The sequence below is a fragment of the Crocodylus siamensis genome, chromosome 9, assembly GCF_052110815.1.
Source record: "Crocodylus siamensis isolate JL-2025a chromosome 9, ASM5211081v1, whole genome shotgun sequence".
NCBI lineage: Eukaryota > Metazoa > Chordata > Crocodylia > Crocodylidae > Crocodylus > Crocodylus siamensis.
In genome coordinates this window covers 59,363,096-59,379,980 of record NC_143403.1, presented here as the reverse complement: position 1 = coordinate 59,379,980, position 16,885 = coordinate 59,363,096, and the positions used below count along the sequence as shown (strand labels likewise).

Genomic DNA, 16,885 nt, shown 5'->3' with positions numbered 1-16,885 from the left:
TACAACCCGTCATTCCCGCCCGTGCCTTCCGGCTCCGCCCCTCGTGGTGTGGCCCCGCCCCCGGGGACCGGAGAAGCGGGTGGCGGTGGGTGGCTCCGGAGTTGGGTGATGCAGGGACGGGCTCCTTCTTGCACCGAGCCTAAGGGTGCCCCGTGCCTCTGGGGGTGCACTGCTAGCTCTAGGATACATTCCCCATGGCCGCCCTGCACCACCTTTGGCTTGAGATACTTCTTTGGGGGGGAGAAAGCAGAAGAGGAGTTAATTGTATTCCTCCAAACAGCATCATCCCTTACAGGAAATGTGATGGTGATGTGTCTGGATTCAAAAGGAAACTCCCCACTTCAGCCCTTAGGTCAGTGATTCTCACCCAGGGTGCCCCACGCCCCAGGGTGACACCAGATCCCTGGAAGGGTGTTCTGAGATGTGAGGGGGTAAGTGAGATAAGCAGAGAAAGCTAAGATAAAAGCAGGCTCTAGCTTTTGCCTACCTGAACAGTTCCCCACTACAAGGGGTTAGTTGGTTCGAGAACCATTGATCCTGGTGGATGCATGAGAGGTCACTGAGACCTTTGACATATGTGCCTAGGCAGGCATTATTTTGGGGGGTGGAGGCTGCCTAGACCTCCCATCCCCCCCTTGAGGGCACTGGGACAGAATCCAAAGGCCAGGCTGAGTCCAGCTGTTTGGTGCCTCCGTGGCTGTAGTTGTATACACAGATTCGTAGATGTCAGGGTCCAAAGGGACCACAGTAGGTCATCAAGTCTGACCTCTGCCCTGGGCAGGAAAGAGCATGGGTCAGACAACCCCAGCCAGGTGCTTGTCCAGTCTCCTCTTGAAGACCCCCAGGGTAGGGGAGAGCACCACCTCCCTTGGGAGCCCATTTCAGATTCTGGCAACCCTTACTCTGAAGAAGTTCTTTCTAACGTCCAACCTAAATCTCTCCATCAATTTGTGGCCATTGTTCCTAGTTACTCCAGGGGGTGCCCTAGTAAATAGAGCATCTCCTATTCCCTGCTGCCCTCCCCTGATGAACTTATAGGCAGCCACAAGATCACCTCTCCGTCTTCTCTTGCGAAGGTGAAGAGATCCAGGTCTCTCAGTCTCTCCTCATAGGGCCTTGCCTGCAGGCCTCTGACCATACAAGTGGCCTCCTCTGAACCCTCTCAAGATTCTCCACATCCCTCTTGAAGTGTGGCGCCCAAAACTGGTGCAGTACTCCAGCTGCAGCCTGACCAGTGCTGCATAGTGGGGAAGCATCACTTCCCTGGACCTGTTTGTCATGCATCTGCTAATGCATGATAAAGTGCAGTTAGCCTTGTTGATCACTTCGTCACATTGACGACTCATGTTCATCTTTGAGTCAGCTATGACTTCAAGATCTCTTTCTGCTGCTGTGCTGCCAAGAAGGGCATCCCCCAGCCTGTAAGTGTGTTGGTGGTTCTTTTTGCCCAGGTGCAGCACTTTGCACTTGTCTTTGTTGAACTGCACCCTATTTCATTCTGCCCATTTTTCCAACCTGTCCAGATCTGCCTGGATCCGTTCCCTACCCTCTGGTGTGTTAACTTTGCCCCATAGTTTGGTATCATCTGCGAAACTTAGGTGCTCTCTATGCCCCCATCCAAGTCACTGATGAAGACGTTGAATAGCACTGATCCAAGGACTGAGCCTTGCAGGCCTCCACTGCCCACATCTTTCCAGGTTGATATTGACCCTTCCACCACCACTCTCTGGGTGTGACCCCTAAGCCAATTTGCCACCCACCTGACCATGTAATCATCTACATCCCAGCCTGTCAGTTTATTTATGAGAATAGAATGAGATCCTGTATCAAAGGCATTCTTAAAGTCTCGGTAGATGACATCTACCTTGACATCTGTCTCTAACCATTTTGTGACCTGGTCATAAAAAGAAACAAGGTCAGTCAGGATCTACCTGCAGTGAATCCATGCTGATTTATTTTCAGCATTATTCCCCCTGCTGGGTTCCCACAACTGTGATCCTTAATGATTTTTTCCAAGAACAGAAGTGAGATTAACTGGCTTATAGTTTCCTAGTTCCTCCCTTCTCTGGGAATCAAACCTGGTTACTTGTGTGGCAACAAGGATTTTAGCACTGAACCACCCAGGACTTGTACAAAGGGGTAAACACTGTAATAAATACATTCATTTTTGAACTTGGGTGCCATTCAATTCACAAGTGTTATAGAGAGGTGCCTTGAGGCCAGTGAAGGGTGCCTTGACTCCAAAAAGGTTGAGAGCTGCTGCCTTAGGTATTATGCCCTGCAGCTGAGCAGTTCTGCTTCAGTTCAGTAGAGGGCAGTCATACACATACACAAGCAAGTTCAGTACTTGGTGTCAAGTAGTGTTATATTTTACAGGTAAATTACTTTTCAGCCAAGATACTGTTGCTGAGTGCACAGTGGTGATCTCCCCCATAAATAGCTGAATTTAGTTCCCTAAGCATTGTTTTCTTGGATATCATATTGATATATGTTGAAAACAGGTCTAATTCAAAGTTTTTGCGTATGTATGTTTTTTCCCTCTGAAAAACCTTAACTAGAAAACATGCAAAAAGCAAGACTGAATTAACAATACATCTGTAGCTAAGTGCCCCCCCACCCAAGAAAATCGTAGAAAATTAGGGTTGGAAGGGACCATGGGCAACTGGTGCCTCCTGATCCTGGGCGGGCACCAGCAGCCTGTCACCAATGAGTTGGGGGAGTCCTTCAGTGGCCAATCGTCACCACTGGCAGAAGTGCCAGCAGCAAACCCAGAAGTGCCACTGGTGCTTCTCTCAGCATCCCCACATTCTCAGCGGGGGCACTGGCCATCACCCCCCCACTCCCTGGCTGACAAGGGCCAAGCCCCCCTGTGCCTCCCTCTGCATCACCTATGGAAGGGACCTTAGGAGGCCATCTAGTCCAACCCCCTACTCAGAGCAGGGCCATCCCCAACTAGATCATCCCAGTCAAACCTTTGTCTAGCTGGTCTTGAAAACCTTCAAGGATGGAGCTTCCACCACCTCTCTGGGTAACCTGTTCCAGGGTTTTACTACACTCCTAGTGAGAAAATTTTCCTAATATCTAACCTAGTCTTCTCTTGCTGCAACTTGAGACTGTTGCTCCTTGTTCAGTCACCTGCCATCACTGAGAACAGTCTAGCTCCATCCTTTGGTTTGATTATCCAAAATGAGGATGTTGTTACACCACTTCAACTGCACCTCTTCTCTCAGTTTAAAACTGGCTTTAAATATGCAAACAAACTGATATAATAAACCAATATAAGGAAATCCTCATGCAAAAGCTGAATCTAATGAAAGCCATTTAAGTCAAGCCAGCGCAACTTTGGTGTGAAATCTATTACTAACTTAGTTCCTAGGCACTGAAGCACACTCCATAGGTAACCCCCCTAACTAATTCTAACTTCTGAGATATAAAGGAACACAGATAGAGTGTCAAGAGCTATTTTATTTTCTCCCATATTGAGAATTAAATAGAAATAATTTTCCATTCAGAAGGTCAAGCTATATGCAGCATCACAATATATTGACTGTTTTTAATTTTTAATCAGATTTTATCTGTTTACTCACAACTTATTTCTACAAAAAGGCTGGCATAGGAAGCACACCTTTCCTACTGTGATTTTTCCAGCAGAAAGGAAATAGACCATTGTGGGCCAGATCCTAGAACTGATTAAATTCATTTTCTGCCAGGCTGGAGGCAGGAAAGGAATACTTTTCCCAAGCCACAGAGGGGCAGCAGAACCTCTCCACCTTTGCTACTGAGCACGGAGGAGGCTGTCCTCCCCCTTCTCAGAGGGGTTGGTTAGTGGATCTGTGTATTTTCAGATCTGCCACTCACTTGTCTCACCTCCTTTATGCCCTTATGTGCTGAAGTTTGGGAATCTCCTGGGAAATGCAACTCTAACATATGCAAGCCTTACAAACCCTTGCACAGGGTCCCACCTCTTTGCCAGTTGGCCCTCATCCCTACCCGTGTGTCCAGTGGAACCACATCAGTTCCTCTCCTCACAGGATCTTTTGTGCCAGGAGGTGGTTAGATATCACAGCAATGAGTACAGCATGCGAACCTAAATAAAGAGAATGGGAAGCATCAGGGGTCAGGATTTGCCTCTTTATGCACATTCTCTTATGCAGAAGCAAACTAAACTGGGAACAAATTCACTCTAAATTTCACTAATATGTAAGTAGGTCTTATAGACTGATGATTAAAGTGACCAGTAACAGAAAAATCAAAATGAACAGAAAGTTCTCAGTGAAATGGTCACTCTGAAGTTGGGACTTGTTAAAACTAACACATTCTGCTGTTTCAAACTGTGTATCCCTCAGACATCTGGGTAACATCTGGAGTAATCAGGATGCAAGTTAAAACATAGTCTTCAGATATGTCAGATACATATTTTTCTATTTCCTGTAGTAAAAAATACCCAGAGTATCTTTTCTTTTTTAATGTCCAATTTAACATAGAAAACCTGATGCGTTCTTAGTTATGAAGATGCAGTTGTGTCTCTCTAATTTGTGGCTGAGAAATCTTAGCCCTGATGCAGACCCTTTGTGCAGCTCTGGTGGTATTGCTAGCTTATGTGACCACATGAGGATTTTCTTGGCATGGAGGACTATTTACTTAACACTGCGCTGACATAGCCAGCTGTATGCCAACCTCCCAGTCCCTACACATGGGGGATCACCAGAATTGCTGAAACACCCTATTTCCCAGAACAGTCTCTTCATATTGCTTGAAGCTGGGTGGAAATTAGGGCAGCTTCAAGGCTGCTCTAATTTGCAGAGCAGCTCAAATTACCAGGTTCAAGGGACTGTGCAAGTGGCATAGAGCCACATTTGCCCCCTTTCTCCTACACCAGGTCTTACACTAAATGATGCTTGTCTGGAGCCAAAGATTAGTCCTTCAGACTAAGGAACACTTAATGCTACAAAAATGTTCTGAATACTCAAGATCAGCATTTCTTTCTATGCCAGCTCAAAGGTGTGCAAAAACCACCTTACCTGGGATCCTGAAGATTCTTCCCAGCTCGGGGGACACCTTGACAAGTGTGGAGCTGTTATAGTAGTAAGGAAGGCCAAGCAGGACATTCCTACTTCCATGCCTCCCTGTTATCCTAGCGCTGGAGAGTCCACTTTAGTCCTTTGGCAGCCCTGTGGCTACTCAGTGTTGCCCTTCATGAAAGAAGCCTATATATACCCATCTCCTGAACTGCATTGGTGATCTTAGGTTACAGCTAAGGCTCTGAGCTATAGTGTTATAAATTGGACACATGGACTGTTGATAGGGTACCATGCTGTTCAATTAAAGAGCAAGAGTAACACTGGCCAAGTTGCTTTGTAATGGCAGAAGGATAATTCTGCTTCATTCTAACACTGACAAGATGGACCCACTGATTATGTAATTAGTCTGATTACACTCCAAACCATGGTGTTAGAGGCACTATCAAATCACAATGACTTAAGGGTCAGATCCAAGATTAGAGCACAGGTCTCTTATTTCTATAGGCAATGCCAAACTTTAGAGGAAATTGTGTTCCCTGGCAAATCATGGAGCTTCTCTGTCTCTCTAAGTCAGTGATCTTCAGACAGGGTGCAGAAGCATTCTGAATTGCCTTGGGATAATTTCAGGGGTGCCATGGGGTGCCACACATTGTTAGTCTTATTAGGAATGCAAACATGATTCACAAGATAAAGCCTGGAATTTCAAATAAGAATCCATAGCATTAAAAGAAATCTGACCTGTTTTGGTCTTTCTGAGTTGTTTGCAACAGAAACATTTTTGTGTTATTTTTCCATAGTCAAAAACTGACTGAAATCTAAGAGCTGACATTTTCCAAGAGGTGCCTTAAGTCTAACAAGAGGTGCCTTGCACCCCCAAACATGGAGAACCACTGCTATGGCTTCCATCACAATAGTACAAGGGCATCAGTCATTCCCCTGTCATACCCTCCTGTGACAGCCCTGAGCAGAACTGTCATGACACATTAATTTTTTTAGAAAGCCCACACCATCTTATATTCCTCTTATTCTCTGAAGGTGCTTGTATGTCAAGAGGAAACACCCTCTTTAACCAATAATTTAAGCTGACAGGTATTCTGTACTCCCTGTCCTCAGCTTCTGTTGTGCTGGGCTGGGGGCCGGGGCTTCTCTGGTCACAGACTTCAACTATGGAAGCCCTCCCTGGAGGATGTCTCCTGGAGTCCATCCATGGCTGCTCTTCACAGTCTACCTTTCCTTTGACTGGCCTTTTTTGTTTTTTTTAATCAGTTCTTCTTTTTCAGGAAGATCCTCCTCCACTTGCCCCCTCATTATGTTTATCACAGTTAATTTGCACATGGATCCCTAAGCTTGAGTCCAGGTTGATTTATCTTCAGCTATTTGTATACATTGTCCCATACACAAAGGAAGAAGTTCTGGAACCTGCACTTGCTACTGTATATTATGGGGAGCAGTGAGAGAAGTGGCAGTAACTGCCCCAGTGGCAGGAGGTGATTTACTTTAATTGTGTCTGAGAAGCCATCGCCTCCCTAGTCCCAGAGAGTGCAGAGTGCTCCGTTCTGTGCAGATTACTATTATTAATTAGTTTGTCTGGAGTAGTACCTAGTCAAAATCAGGGTGCCATTGGATATCAATACAAAGGCAACAAACTATTAGCACAACATCCCTTGTGCATAACTTGGGCTGTAAACTGCCTTGCTTCTCTCCAGAATGCATCTGGCAGGCCCATCTGGCCTCAGATCTCCACTATGCAATATGCTGAACAACATCTCTGCATGTTTAGCTGTACTGGAGCAGGCCTAGCGGATTCCATCCACTGGAGGGCAATGACACTATACTTGGCCATCTCACCCCTTTCTGGTATCTGATAGCATTTTCTTGTTATATCTTGGAGTGAGGATGTTGGAAACCTTTTTTTTTATTAACAGCAGGAGTGGGCAAGCTGGAAATAATACTTCATAGAGATTCACACTTTACAGTGTTTCTCCAACTTTCCTCAGTGCTGTGTTAGTAACAGCGCGTCTGGCTCCAGTATACTCTAAATTCACACTGCTCCCAGTTGCATCATATCTTACATGGAAAACCAAACTGCTACCTGAACACTGTCCTGCAGCAGGCAAGACTTTTTCTTCAGCCTGAGCTGCAGGGAGATGCTTTGAGAGCCATAGTTCTGGGCTGTTTGTAAAAAGGGTGACATTGCAGAATTAGCATTACATCAAACATCAAAGTCTAAAGTCAGAGGTCTGCCTCAGCCATACAGCACATCAGGTTAGCTGGGGCAGTGTCTATATCCAGTTGCTCACAAAGAAGGGATGTGGTTAGCCTGACACGCAGATCTGACTCCCCAGCTTGAATGACCAGGTACCCATTTACAGCCGGTTTGACCTGTCAGCAGCCTTTGGCATGGGTGTAGAGCGGGCTTCCAAATCACGTCTTTGAACTGCAGCAAGAGGCCCTAACTATTCAGCCACTACCCCACCCCCAGCATCTTAGCAGATGTTCCAGCCTGTAAACTCTAAACAGTGTTATTGGTGCAGAAGGAAAGGGGCTACGTCCAGCTCTGTTCTTATGCTGACACCTACCACCATTCAGAACATCACTCCTCTAACGAGTGCAATTCAGCCAAGAGGTGACTTCTTGAAAAAGTGGCACATAGTGTTAAATTGTGGCTAGAGACCTCCTCTCAATTACCCTGCCCCATCTGTCACCTTTGTACCGGGTGCTGGTTTTAGTCTGTACTAACCTGACCCTCTTAATCCTTTCAACTCTGGTTCTTGTCTTTTCAGTTGCTCTCTGTCTGGTGCAGCTGAGGGCCATAAAACGGCTACTCTAGAGCTGTCTGATGGGGGTACTATAAAAAAAAAGGAAGCGGCATCTTCCTACATTTGTCTTCAGCGAGACAAGTTTTGTTCCTTGTTTAAATCATTAGTTGGATTTTTCTATGCCAAACTTCATGAGCCACTCACCTGCCGTCCTTGTAATTGAATTGATGATGCCAGAACTTTGGATAAGTGGTTAACAAACCAAACTACATCTTCTACTCGCTGATACTTATCACCATTCTATTTCCAGCTCCTAGCTACTCTATGTCTCTGTGCATCTGCAATGTATATATTGCTTTTTTCAAACACTGAAGCCTCCTGTGCAAGAAATGTCTGTGTCTTATGTCTCCGACAGTTACCAAAAGAGACAACTTGTCTAGTGCTTTTAAAGCATGGAGTCATTGTAGCCTCATTTTCACCACTTATCCAGCATGTAATTTTGGTCAGCTCAACTTTTTCTTGCCTCTCATTCTCTCTGACAGATGGGGGTAACCGCTCCCCTACCTTCCAGGAGTGTTTTGAATTCATGTTTGCAAAGTACATTGAGTTCATCAGATGGAAGAAGCTATAGAAATGTAACAAATTAGGAAGATGATTATTATTAATAACTTTGCTCCCCTGGACTCATTCTTGACCTCAACGTTACTTTTTTCCTGTTTGTTTCCAAACACATTTGAAAAGTTGGGTATGAAATTAACAAATATCGACAGCGGGGTCAGGCAGGCAGAAACACATCTGGAAGGAAGCTGCAGAAATTGCAAGTGAGGAAGATTCAGGTCAATTTGTTAAAACAGATTTGTTTTTCTCTAACTGGAACTGGGCAGGCACAACAATATGCTTGGAACTGGGAGTATAAAATTTGTGTTCACAATATTTGTGGTGTGGGAAGGAGGGGACAGAGTCCCATCTGGTCCAGATATTTAGAAACAATACTACCTAAACTGGCCCTTGCTGAGAGGCAGTGGGCAATAAATTGATAGTCATGCTTCATTCTGTAAAAAATCTTTGAATCACAAAGGGGATGTAATGTTTGTCATGCAGGCATGGACAGATTCTTCTTAGTTGCCAGGAGGAAAAAAACCAAGCCAGACAAGACATAGACTTGATGGATCTGGTATTAGACCCTTTTTCCAGAGGAAAAAGTTAAAAGATAATCAAGTCTCTAGGCTATGAAACACCCAGGATACAGTCCTGTGTACATCCAGGATGCATCTGCAGTAACCAGTAATGCTGTTTTGGGACAAAATGCTTTAGAATTAAATGAATGAAAATGAATCTGAGGAAAAGGAGTATCTGGAAAAAGAAGGGCTTGATTCTTATTTACATCAACTTTACCTGCATTCACTTCAAGACCCCTTTACACTGCCCAAGGGAAGTGTTTAAATGAGAAGAGGGTCTGTGAGTATGGAATGAAAGAACCTGATAAGCAGTTGTATCCTTTCTGCTTGAATTTGGAATTGCACAATCCTGTAAAATGTGACTTAGTTATATTTTCTTCTGTACATCATCTAACCTATATTAAATGTACCCTAGCTGCAGGAAACCATACAATTGCAGTGTTAAATCATGCATATACAGGTTTTCATATGTCTGTCTCTACTGCAATCTAGTGTGTGTAAACATACTGGATCTAACCTACATTTAACTAGCTTGGGTACTGATAGAAGTGTAGCCATAGCAGAGGAGGCTTCAGGCTCCAAGTAAATACTCAGGTTCCCTGTCCGCCTTGGGCACTCCACACTGAAGCATGTCTAATTTGGGTATGTCAGTGCAAGCTGATTGCAGTGTAGGCATACCCTGACATAATTCTATGACCCTCATCACCACGGTAACTGAGCTTTTGGTGTATTTATCCTCACAACACCCCTGAGAGGTGAGGAAGTACTCTGCAGACAAGAAGAGAGGCACAGAGTGGCTGGGTGACTTGCCTAAGGTCCCACAGGAACTCTGTGCAAGAGCATGGAACTGACTCCAAATTGGAGGCTCGTGCTTTAAGCGCTGCACAGACCGTCCGGTGTGAATTGCTAACAAAAGAATATAAATCACTAACATTGTGCATATTTCCTATTGAATTACATAGACCACATGCAGAATGTAATCAGAACACCTAGGGCTAATTGAGAACTAAATTAACAGATAACTCCAATGTTACAGGATGCTTTAAAGTAAAAAAAAAAGTAGCTGCTGAAGAATACTGAAGTAAGTTCTGGACTAGATAAATTAATTCCTATTTCTTACTATTCTTTACTCATTTTGGAAACAGTATTTTGTTCTGGAACGTTCTGTGTACGTGGACTTTCAGCTTTGAAATAATGAGCTAAATCTGCAGCCATTGTAAAGAGTGGCTTCAGTGGAGCTACTTTGTTCAACAGTAACTGGAGATTTGGCCCACTGTTTCTGCTGACAAAGAACCTGCTCAATCATAGCCTGGCACTCTCTTCATCTAGAACATGGCAGAATTCCTCCTTACAGCGATTCTGCTTTTGTTGACCTCCGTAACCAGGCTTTTATTAGCCTTTCCCTTTATTATTGCCAACACCTTCTGTTACGATGTCCTTACGTTCCAACTCCCGACATCTCAGAGGCTCTCAAGTACTGCAGATTAGAGCCAGACCACCCCCACTTTCCAGCACTTCTGCAATCCCACCCAGAAGAAAGGGGGAGCTCAGTGACCAAAGTACCGCAGACCTTGACTACTTAAAATGACGTTGTTTCCATTCCCAGCAGGATCTCCTCCTGAGTTGCAGGAAGTTAGAGAGAAGTCTACACAGTTTAGGCAGAGCGGCTGTTTCGAAAGAGACTTTAAAAGCTGAGTCTTGTCTGCTCTGCACAGACATCATATACTTTGTGGCATTTCTCTAAAGGTTTGGGTGTGTTTCTGTCCTTTGGTCACATCCCCCTCACGCCGTGCTCGAGCATGCTGCAGCCTTCCTTCACCTCAGTGCTTTCTGCATTTTGGCAGTGCTGTGTATCTGTAGCTGAGAAATACTCAGAAATCAAGTATTATTGTTTCAGATTTCTATTCACTATTATGCTCCCCGTTCTCAAAACTCAGCATGAATCAGAGGCACTGCACTTTGATGACGTTATACACCCCTTTCTCTGCTTCTCCATCCTCAGTCCTCTCTGTCCCCTACCCTTCCCTGTAACTTCACACACTTTTTAAGGAGTCACTGTATCATTTATATGGTCTCGCCTTGAGCTACTGAGTCACTTCCTTGCTTCAAGTGTTATTAAAATGTTTTGCTTTGACCCACATGTTCATCTCCACCCACCACCCTCTCCAGCTTTACAACATCCTTCTTTTCCCAATGTAACTAGCATGCGAACTTTGACTTGTTTTCTGTTTTTACCATGCAGCTTTCTTAGGCGCTGCTGTAACACCAAGGTTTAAATTATCTAGCTGAGGCATCTTTAGCAAAGTAGCCATGATCAGCTTGCCAAGGATACCTGAAGCTGGGTAAATACTTGGGTTGTTAGCTTTTAATGAGTTCCACACCATGACTACACTGCTAGCAATCCCGAGTCAGCTAGTTTAAAGCTAGTTTGACTGTATCTACACAAGCTGCGATCACAGCAGTGACTGCAGTATAGCTATAAACCAAATATATTCAACTCCAGTAGTTGTGAAGCTCTGATCTGTGCTGCTGTTTCTGCCACAACAGGAAAGCATCTGTCACGTCTCAAATGTTGATCTTCTTGCTCGTAGCAAGCCAATCCATTTCTACCATTTTTTGATACTTTTTAGTCCAAACAAGCTAACAAGCCCCCCTCTGCACCCTGTGGAGTTGCTCACAATTTTACTTTGCTAGGTATTTCTGAGGTATAAACTGAACTGTGATCCAATATGTAGACAATACCAACATTGGAGAAGTAGCAAACATAGATCTGTGCCAAACTACATGGCAACCTGAAGAGATTAGAGCAGATTAGGTATTCAGTGACATAGGCCTAGTCCTAGGGAGACATAAAAAAACAAAGATGGCTAGAAAATAGATTCTGGAGTAAAGGTGGGAACATATCTGCCAAGTGACACTGGTGAGCAATCACAGAAAAGGGGCACTTTCATTATCACTTAAGAAGGAACTTGGTAAGAATAAGGAAAAATCACATTAACTCAAAAGTTATTGGCCAGTATCCTCCCTGGCTCTGTATCATGTTCGGTGCAAAGTGGATCTGAATTTCCAGCAGATCAAAATGTCAGTGTTTTACATTCTTTTTGCACAAGTTTAAATGATACAGAGAATCAGTCTTACAATCTTTTTACCTTCTCTGCTTTCACTGCAGACCTTATGCTAGAACCTTTCCCAGCCTTTCTTAGCTGGTATCTTGCTACCACTTTCAAGAAAAAGTACACATTTTCACAGGAATATGCCTTTCTGTCTCCTTTCTCCTCTCTTACTATTACATTTGCACAACAATCATTGCTGTGCCTTCCTTAGAAAATGAAATCAGTCTTCTACACAGCACTGCAAAACAATCATGGATACATCTGGCATGAACAATCAAGGGTCTGATTTTCAGGGGTGCTGAGTATAGGCAGCTCCCATTGATTTCCGCAGGAATAGCAGGCATTCAGCACCTCTGGAAATCAGGTCCTATTATAACTATTTTATTAGAAGAAGAATAGAAACTTTCATGTGGTCTTTCTTCAATGCCTGGCAGTAAATGTCCAACTACACCTGGTTAGCATGGAGAGTACAACCTCCGTTCATATTACCTTCAATGAATTTGTTAGCACAGCAGTAACATCAATCAGCAATTATTTTTAGGTAGGGAAGTGACTTGACAGATTCTTTCAAAGGAGAATTAGGTTCCTAATTATCTGGGACCTTGTGTTTTTCAAAACCATTATGGCCATTACAGGACATAGCTTGTCTTTGAGATGGCTTTTCCCTGCTTTCTTTGTGTTTTCACCCATTCTATTACACTGCTTTTGAAAGGAACTCCTTGGTAAATTAAGCCGAGCCTCCTTCCCCGCCTTCCCACCTTCTATCTTCCTGAGTGTCACAAATTAAATGTAGTTTTAAGTGTTATATGTTTTGAGATTAGTTGGGTTTTATCAATTGCTTGGGGAAAGAAAGCCATGATGTGTGCTGGCTTTTTGATAGTTTGATGTCTATACAGCTATTGGAACAGAGGTAGGCATATCTGTTAATAAAGCTAACAATCTGTTAATATAGCTAACAATAATAATGTGGGGGCATGGATTTCAGAAGGCCAGCCTCCTGAGTATGTACCCAGGGTCCCCAGGAGTCTTGCACTGCTTACATCATATCCTGTGCCATTGGATCTTTTCTCCTTTTTCTTCTGTTGTACCCGTGCCAGCTAGGTCATAGCTACCTGCGGTATGCCTGCATGTACTACAATCCCATCTCACAGTTGTAATGTAAGGGACAAGTCCTCTGTCATAAAAAAGCAGCATTGATATGCATCGTGATTCCAGTCTCACAATTTTTTTGCACCTCTTCTTGGGTAATTATTGGTTGCAGTCAGCAAGAGGAGTGACTATAGTGAAGAAGTTAGCAAAGTAGAGAGCTTTGCTTGTCAGCAAAGCAGTGCGTGGCTGTGCCTGACTGGGTATTTTGAAATGCCGCTCCATTTTGCAATTTGATAGTCCTGAAAGCATTCTAATGTGTGGGCTGCTGCCAAACGTTTATCACCTGAAGTATGTGGTGGGGTATGCAAGAGGTGGGAGGAGGAGGCTGGATGACCCAGGTTGGATGTTAGATGCAGTATTTAGCTTATTAATTAGTTCTTCAAACTCTATTGTACTAACGTGGACCTGATATGAAAGAGCCATTGGCAACCTGTAACACATTCCTCAAAATGTTCAGAGTCCATTTTTCCATATTTTCAAAATAGCCTTCCATATTAACACAGAACGCTACTGAATGGATTGTCTGAAAGACACTTTTCTTTCTTTCTTTTCTGAGCTTCCTTTGGCAGCTTGGAAGGTGAAGGAAGGGTTAACTGAACAAGAGGAGCAGGAGTCCTGAAGACATTTTCAGATACCTGGGGTACCTTCGACTCCACAGTGTTGACCTCTGACTCTTGAAGTTTATCAGCACATTCACTAATCAGGGGTGTTTAATGGAACAGCCACACGGATTCCTGGAATTCTTGAAACGTTATGACCCTGTCAGTTGTATGAAGACTAAAAGTCTCTTGCTTTTGAACTCACTACAGTTTGCACTGTCTTAGAGACCTTTGATAAATACTTGCTGGATTTCTTACCTCGCTGCTTTAATCTGCCCGAGGTCATCTTTCCAGGAAAAAGGGTTTCATTTTGTAGGCATTTGTCACCTCAAATGAATAAAATCAATATTTTTTCCAACTGTTGGAGGAAAAACATTTTGTTTTATATTTACGAAATCAAGCAGATACCAAATTTATTTTCCTATAACACATGGTTTCTTTGTATGCATGGTCACTCTCAAAAGAGCGTTAAAAAACAAATGCTAGATGCATGTGTTCCCCAAAATATCAACATTGCTTAAGTACCAGTATATTTTACAAAACATGTAAGGGTATTGCTGGCTAGAGGACACTGTGTGTGTTCAGAGAATTCCCTTCCCAATCAGCCCATGCGGAGAAGCTTTCAAACACAAAGTTCAGGGTAGTATTACAATTAGGGATCCACAAACTAGACTGGATGAAATATGTGACCTGTACTTTGCCCATGATTCAAATGGGCCCTTAACTAAACTTGCTGAGGCTTTGAAGAAGTCAAGTGAACTTTGTTTAAAAATTCTTTTTAAAAAACAACAGTGACAACGACAATTTCCAAATCAGAAATTTTAGAAATTGAAAAAAGACTAGTAAATCACCCAGCATGGCTAAGGCCCCAGTTTAGTAAAAACATTGATATATGTGCATTAATCAGCAAAGTGCCAGAGCACAGGCTTATATTTAAGCACTCAGCTGAGTCAGTGGGAGTCAGAATGCCCTCAAGTGCTTTGTTGAATAGGGATGGACTGTTGATTTGAAGTGTCAGTGTAGGGTTGCTCCTGATGCTTAAAAAGCCGGGCAACATTTGCAAAAATTATTAGCTATTAATTTGAATTCTGCAATAAATTAATGTTTATAGTGTTCATGATCCTGGGTCTGCCTTCTGCAAAAATACGAACAGATGAATTTACTGGCAAGAATATTCACTACAACTTGCTATTCAATACATGCTGACAGTCTCCTAAAACATCTTGAAGCAGTGGTGCTCAACCTTTTTGCCCAACGGGCTGGATGGACAGTTCCCAGTCCAGCCACGGCCCAGACCTGGTGGTGATCCTGATGCAGTGTTGGGGCTGATGCAGCAGGGCTGCACCCAGCCACATTAAGGGGAGTCAGGGGGCACCTGCACAGGGAAGGGGGCTTAGCCTAGTCATGTGGAGGAAAGGGACATGGCCTGGCTTCAATCCAGCCCAATGATGGGGAAGGGGGGAGAAGGCATGGCCCTACCCTGTTGTGCAAAGAGAGGAGGTGTGGTCTGGCCCAATCTGGCCTGCCATGGAAAGGGGACATGGTCCAGCTCCAAACCACTGCTCAGGGCTTGGGGTTTGGGAACTGGCAGCGGGAGAGGGTGGTTGTATTAATTGCCACTGCTCCCCAAACCCTGCCAAATTTCCTGACCCTGGAGGGTCCTGCAGGTCAGATGCTGTGGCTCTGTGGGCCAGAGGTTGAGCATCCCTGTTTTAGAGGAACAGTGCAGTCAATCTGAGGAAAATATTTCCAATTTGGTCATGTGTCTTTGTATCAACAATCTGTTTCCAAGAGTTATGCTAAAAGAGGGGAAATGCTTCAAAAGTGCCTAAGTGATTTAGGATATTAAATCCTGTTTTCACAGGTAATTTAAGCACCTAGACCAGTAATTTACTACCAGGGTACCATGGCACCCTGGAGTGCCTTGACATCCTTTGAAGGGTGCCACAAATTGTCACACAATGGCAGCACTGTTAGATGTGCAAATAAGATTCACAAGATAAACCCAGAGGTTTCAAATAGGAATCCACAGTGTTAAAACCTTCTGACCTGCTGTGAGTTCTTTGCAGCAGAAGAACTGCTCTAGTATTTTTTATAGTACAAAAACAACTAGTGAAAATTAAGACCTGGCATTTTCCTGAGGGTGCCTTGAGTGTATCAAGGGGTGTCTTGAGTCTAAAAAGATTGAGAACCACTGACGTATGGCTGAATCAAACAAAGGGACGTAGGTACCTAATTCCCCCTGAAGTATATGTATTTGTAGCTCCTAAGTCATGATACTAAAAAGGTATCAGGACCCTAACCCATTCTCGAGGCTTAAATAACATATTTGCTTTTGAACATAAGACTACGATTCCTCACTAACTTTTCAAAATTTTACTCTAAATCTGGAACAGTAACATGTAACCTAATTGCCCCTAAATGCAAGTTAAAACAGCTTGAATTTTTGAGAACCAAATATTTGCACTGAGTTTCTTATGAATGAACTACAGGTCAAGCCTGATTAGCAAATATCACTCAAGGAATCATTCTGAATGACTCAGACATGTGAGAAAACTGTGACTGGTTTGCAGACAGTTTTTACAAAAGACGTAGAGGCACAGTAAGGAAAAATTCTTAGTAAACTGCTTGATCTGAATGACTCTGCCAGCCCCAGCTACTGAATTGTCATGAATGCTGTGGGCAGTTAAGTTTTAAATTACTTCAGCAGTGGGCCATCCACTTTATCCTGAGAATTTATTCCTTAGTCTAACAGACTTCACTATCAGGAGACTTTTCTTGATATTCAGTCAAATGTTAATTTACTGAATTTTATTCCATTTCTCCTAGTTACAGTCTCTTGTGCCCCCTTAAAAAAACCCCATTTCTCCTGCTGATGCCTGGAGTTCAGTATTAGCTTGCACTGGTTAGCCAAGATATAATTATTCAAGATGGTCAACACTAAGAGCCCAATCCTGTGCAGAGCAAGGGTGGGAATATCATGCGAATAAAAAGCAGCAAGCAGGATAGATGATGGAGGGGAACCAACTGCTGCGCTGATGATGAGGGTGCTAAGGTAGTGCTGAC

The 16,885-nt window shown here is 43.6% G+C and overlaps 1 long non-coding RNA gene across 1 annotated transcript in view; it reads right to left on the bottom strand.

The window, feature by feature from the left end:
* Positions 1 to 12,586: 12,586 nt before the first annotated feature.
* LOC149857721 (uncharacterized) overlaps positions 12,587 to 16,885 on the bottom strand; it is a 58,804-nt gene continuing 54,505 nt past the window's right edge. The window contains exon 3 of the long non-coding RNA XR_016444150.1: positions 12,587 to 14,177. This is a non-coding gene — a long non-coding RNA (uncharacterized LOC149857721). The remainder of the gene's footprint in view (positions 14,178 to 16,885) is intronic.